This window comes from Molossus molossus, unplaced genomic scaffold, assembly GCF_014108415.1.
Source record: "Molossus molossus isolate mMolMol1 unplaced genomic scaffold, mMolMol1.p scaffold_m16_p_2, whole genome shotgun sequence".
Taxonomy (NCBI): domain Eukaryota; kingdom Metazoa; phylum Chordata; class Mammalia; order Chiroptera; family Molossidae; genus Molossus; species Molossus molossus.
The window spans coordinates 119,475,179-119,481,358 of record NW_023425355.1 but is presented as its reverse complement, the minus strand read 5'-3'; positions in this window follow the sequence as shown (position 1 = coordinate 119,481,358).

The window sequence follows — 6,180 nt, the reverse complement described above, 5'->3', positions numbered from 1 at the left end:
CACAGAGAGTCCCAAACAAGATGAACTCAAAGAGGTCCACACCAAGACACATCATCATCAAAATGCCAAAGGTTAAAGACAAAGAGAGAATCTTAAAAGCAGCAAGAGAAAAGCAGTTCATTACCTACAAAGGAGCTCCCATAAGACTGTCAGCTGATTTCTCAAAAGAAATTTTGCAGGTCAGAAAGGAGTGGCAAGAGATAGTCAAGGTGATGAAAAGCAATGACCTACAACCAAGACTACTCTATCCTGCAAAGCTATCATTTAGAATCGATGAACATATCAAGAGTTTCCCAGACAAAAAAGCTAAAGGAGTTCTTCACCACCAAACCAGTATTATACGAAATATTGAAGAGTCTTCTCGAAGGAGAAGAAGACAAAAATATGAACAATAAAATGGCAATTAATACATATCTATCAACAATTGAATCTACAAACAAAATGAGCAAGCAGAACAGAAACAGACTCATAGATACAGAGAACTCTTTGTTGCTTGCCAGATGGGTGGGGGCTGGGAGGCCGGGTGAAAAAGATGAAGGAATTAAGAAGTACAAATTGGTTGTTAAAGGGAAGGGGAGTGGGGTGGGATGAGATAAACCAAAGGGAAGGGGAGTGGGGTGGGATGAGATAAAACAAAGAACTTCTATGCATATAGGCATAACCAATGGACACTGACAATAGTGTGGGGAAGGTAGGAAGGGGGCGGGATTGGGGAGGAGGGGGTTTATGGGGAAAAATAGGGGGAACATTTGTAATACATTCAACAATAAAAATGTGTTAAAAAACAATGAGAGAAAACTGGGGGATGCTGTCAGAAGAAGAAATCAAATCAAGAGCCAGGTGGAATATGGAGATGTCAGTCAGAAGAGACTATTCAGAGGGCAAAATGGAATGGGATAAGCCCGACAGAGAAAAAAAAAAAAAAAAAAAACAAAGTCATCAGAGAATTCAGACAAAAATTATTATTTTAATTCCATGACCTTATAAGTGTGAGAATGGCTGGCAATAGTTTGAAAGGGGTCATTCTCAGAGAATTGCCTGAACCATTGAGGGCGTATAAGATGAAATTTTTATCTTTATTCAATCTCTCTTTGTTACACTGATAATAACCTAATGCCATAGCCATATTAAACTTCCCTAATGCACAAGTTGCTTCAATTGCTCTCTGTCCAAACATCTTTAATATCTCCCCATGGCCAACACCACCAAAAACTCAAATATGTATATTATTTTCCAGTTGACCTTTTGCATAATATGATTGCGATCGAACTAAATTGTCTCCTACTACTCTCCCATACAGATACGCAACTAGAAATGTTCACGTTTTGACATAATCACCCTGTAATTTTCCTGTTTCTGTGTACACTGTTCCTTCTGTCTCCAATGTGTCCCTTTTTATCAGTCTCTTATCCTTCAATGTTTAATTCATGTTTTATCTTCTCCAGGAAGCCTATGCCATTTCTTTCCCAACTGCCAATGGCAATTTATACCTCTCTCAATGTTGGTTATCATATTCTGCTTTGTAACTAATGTTATTTTTTATTTTACCCTCAAACTATAAATATCTTAGGACAGTGATTTTCAACCACTGTACCGCAAAAAATTTTCAAACATGCACTACCTGACTATTTAGTCAGGAGCACTGACCTCTTTTCACTTAGATTGTCAAATAAAAAAATGATGTCAGCCAACACAATAGCTGTCCAGTATGAATGAATCGAAATGATACCTATTTTTGTCAGATCAGCAGAAAATATAATAATTTTTTTGTGTGCCACAGAATCGTAGTAATTTGTGTGACATGAGATGAAAAAGGTTGAAAATCGCTGCTATAGAATAAGGACTAGAAGAACTATGTCTTTAGATCTGCTTCCCTGTTCCAAGTTAATGATGTAGAATTTAAACTAGTTGTATTCATAATATTTTATAGGCAGATTTAAGTAAAATAGGCACTTGGCAACTTCAAAAATAAGTTAGGACTGCAACATAATCAGTTTCATTTGTGTGTGTGTGTGTTCATAAGTAAATGTTTCATAATCAGATTCTGAATGTCAGTGCCAAAGGTGAAATTAGATATATTGTTTTGAACAATATAAATATTACCATACATGATTACTGAGTGTACAGCAAATGCAATGTCAAAGAAGACATACTGTTTTGCTTCAAAGCTTCAAAATGAGATTATTCAAAAGAGGCTTCATTACTGACATGAGTAGGATTTGATAGGCAGAGGGGAAATGAGAGAATAAGGTGAAAAAAGACAGGCATGAGCAAAATTACAAGAATGAAAATATAAATGACTATGGTGATTTTGGAAAGGAAAAGAAGGAAACTTGTCTGATGACTGAATCTGAAGGGGGAGGAGTGGTAAATAATGCTGCATGAATAGTGTGAGGTCAAGTTATAGAAGGCTCTGAAAAGCAGAAGAAAGATTTGGTCATGATGTGATCATAATTGGTTATATTTGTAAAATGACATAGTTTACAAAGCACGATGAATTTTTTTTCATTTAAACTTTAATCTGTGACAGACACTCTGTATTATAGATGAGAAACTAAAACCAGAGCAGTTAAGAATCTTCTGAAAATCATACAGCTAATAAAATGTAGGATACCTAACTTACTACCCAGTGTTCTTTTTGCATCTACACCATGCTATCTTCTGCATTCTTAGGCAAAAGATTGAAATGACTGGTGTTTTAGAAAGTGTGTTCTATCTGTGTCAGAGATAACTCTTTCTTAAATTTAATTTCACAATTCGAGTCCGGGTGATTTTTTTTTATCCTCACCTGAAGACATTTTTGCATTTATCTTCAGATAGAGTAGGAGGGAGAGAGGGAGGAAGAGAGAGAGAGGGAAACATCGATGTGAGAGACAGACACATCGAGTGGTTGCCACCCACACGACCACAATTGGGGCCAGGGACAAACTGCAACTGAGGTACATACGTGCCCTTAGTCGGAACCAAACCCGGAACTCTCCAGTCCATGGGCTGATGCTCTAACCATTGAGCAAAACCATCCAGGGCTGTGTCAGAGATAACTATTGGAAATATTCAGTCTACAATGTAGAGGCCGAAGATATATTCTATGTCTGAAACAAAATACAGGTTAATAGGGTAGGGGAGTGAACACAAGGACATTAGGAGCTGCATGAATAAGATTTTTATGAGGAGTATCATTTGAAAGCAAGAAACAGTTTCTTGCAATGGTTACTTTAATGATGATTAACAAAATAACATTTTTCTATATATCACACTTAGAATGTGTAATAGCATTTCTTTTCTAGAATAGTGATTAACATCAAGAGGATATACCCTACACTGTTAAGAAAGCAGATATTATTAGCACCTGGGAGGTAAAGGCCTTACTGAAAAATCATAAAGTCAGATTTCAGCATGGATTTAGTATCACATTGATTTAAAAAAATAAAGAAAAGTATTCCTGAAATATATTCAGACTTTTGCTGGAGTAAAACTTGTTTCTCTATTTTTCAAAAGACAAATGAATTTTTCTGAAAATACTAAATCAAATGTAGGCAATAACACATGGAATATGAAGAGGGAACAAAATGGGTATGGGGTGCTCTGGGATCATAAATGAGTGCATTTTTGCACAATAACATTACTACCTCTGACAATAAACAGAATGTGTCAGGGGAGTAAACTGCCATTCCTATATTGATAGTCCCTGTCGGAGAGTTATAAAATGAGTTAAATAAATAAAACTAAACCAGATAAAAAGATGACATTTCCATTCCTCTAGAATATATGAATTGGCTTGTTTATTTGCTTGACAACTTTGATTTTATTTTGTTAGTTTTTAAAATTTTTTAATAGATGTCTAAAGATTAAAATCAATGAGTAGTAAAATGATTATAGGGAAAGGGGGATTTGAAATTACTATTTCAGGCAGCTTTTTTAAAAAAATAAGAACATAATAGGAGTGAGTGTACTGTGTACTTGTATTCAAATCAATAATTTTATTTTCTAATTTCTTATTTAAAAGATGGGAATCACATAAAATGCCTGTAGTTAAAACTTTCTCAGGATATTATAAAATATTGACAGCAGAAATAAGTTCCCTTCTGATACATTTTCATAGACAGAAGAAGATCAAGTTGGAAAAACAGCTAGGCAGTATTGTGATCCTATAAACGCTGACATGAAATTCTATGGATTAACTACTTTTCAGCTGTTATGCACCAAGTTACTGTGTATTCACAGCACTTTGCACAACCAATTTCACTGCAAATTTATTTAATTTATCAATAGCCTTTCTTAGTTGATTATTTTGACTGATAATGAGTAAAAGCAAAGATGATATGTGGTTGTATAAAGAAAGATATTGATACAAACATGTCAAAAGGCATCAATAACTACAATCTCTGAATGAGTTTATGTCCATCTCTTTTCTTCTGGAACCTAAACTGCAAGCTAAGATAACCAGTTCTGTGATTACATATTTTTCTAAATTTTTCATCTGTTTGGGAGTGGAGGGGAAGAATATCAACAGATAGTGTGTGTGTGTGTGTGTGTGTGTGTGTGTGTGTGTGTGTGTATATAGAGAGAGAGAGAGAGAGAGAGAGAGAGAGAGAGAGAGAGAGGAAGGAAGAGGGAGAGAGAGAAACATTATGACCCCTACCAAGGATTGAGTTTACAACCTGGGCATGGGCCCTGACCTTGAGTGGAATTTGCATCCTTTCCAACCAACACCCAACCATCTGAGCCACACTAGCCAGGGCCTGTGATTGCATTTTTGTTTTTTATTCTGGATACCAGACATTGGCAATTTAAAAATGAAAAATCTAAAAATGGTGAATCATTGATCTCTGACATGGCAGTTTTATTGTCACAAGATAAACACTATCTCTAAAGTTCGAATAAAATTTTGTTGTTTTGAGGTGTAATCTGTGATCAACATTTTAGAAATCAATATAGGCATATAAGAATAAATGGTAGGGCCCAGCCAGTGTGGCTCAGTGGTTGAGCATCGACCCATGCACCAAGAGGTCACCAGTTGGATTCCCAGTCAGGGCACATGCCCAGGTTGTGGGCCCGATCCCCAGTGGGGGGCATGCAGGAGGCGGCCAGTCGATGTTCTCTCTCAGCGATGTTTCTATCTCTCTCTCCTTCTTCCTTCCTCTTTTTCTAAAATCAATAAAGAAAAAAAAAATTTTTTAAAGAATAAATGGAAGGATAGCGTTCCTTGCCTAATATCTTATAAAGGTTTTTCTTTTTCTTATGAACTACTTTTGGGGGGAAGATAAATACATTCAGAAAGTTACTCATATAAAACTAGTAGAAGCTATGTCTCAATAGTATAGTCATGGGGAACATTGTGATGTGCACCCAGATATCTTTTCAATGAAGGACTTAATGTCCTAGCTGCTGAAAGTGCTCTGGAAAGAATGCCTTTGACTATCAGTTCCTTAAGGAATTGCCTCAATTAAAGACAGCCACCTCCTCTAAGGTTGCATTACTTTCTAGATTGATCTACATCAATATCAGGTCAGTATGGATGTGGAAATTCCTAGCCAGATCAGCCCTATGCCTGACAATTCTCAAGGTATATTCTAACAGCAAAAAGAATATCTCTCATTTTGAATCGCTGTTGCTCTGAATTTCTCTTTTCAGGAAAGATTTGGATTCTTTTTTGAAGGGCTCCCCTGATTAAGTCAAGCTCAGCCTAATCTCATGTTTGATTCAGTGCAAGACTGTTTATTAGGAACCTTGATTACAATTGAAAAATCTTTTCACTTTTGTGATACCCAGTAATATAATCAAGGAGATAAATCTCATCATATATACAAATCCTGCACACACATGCAAGTGGAAGGGATTATTGAAAGCATGTGTACATGGCGAGGATTGGGGACATTCAGAGTCCATATTAAAATTTTGCCTACTACATATTGGTTTTGTGTTTATAAACACTATGTTTTCATATAAAGTAAATAATGTCATATTTCTACTTTTTTCAATTCATGCTTTAAGACTTTGTAAGATACTTGACATACATTTTATCTGGTGTGAGCGAGTGTGTGTATGTGTGTGTGTGTGTGTGTGTATTGCATGTATGTGTGTGAATTATCCAAAATTAGAAGTAAAATTTGGGGAAAAGGGGCAATGTCCTTTCACTCAGAGAAGTCACAGGTTCACCTCAAGATTATTTAGGAGAGT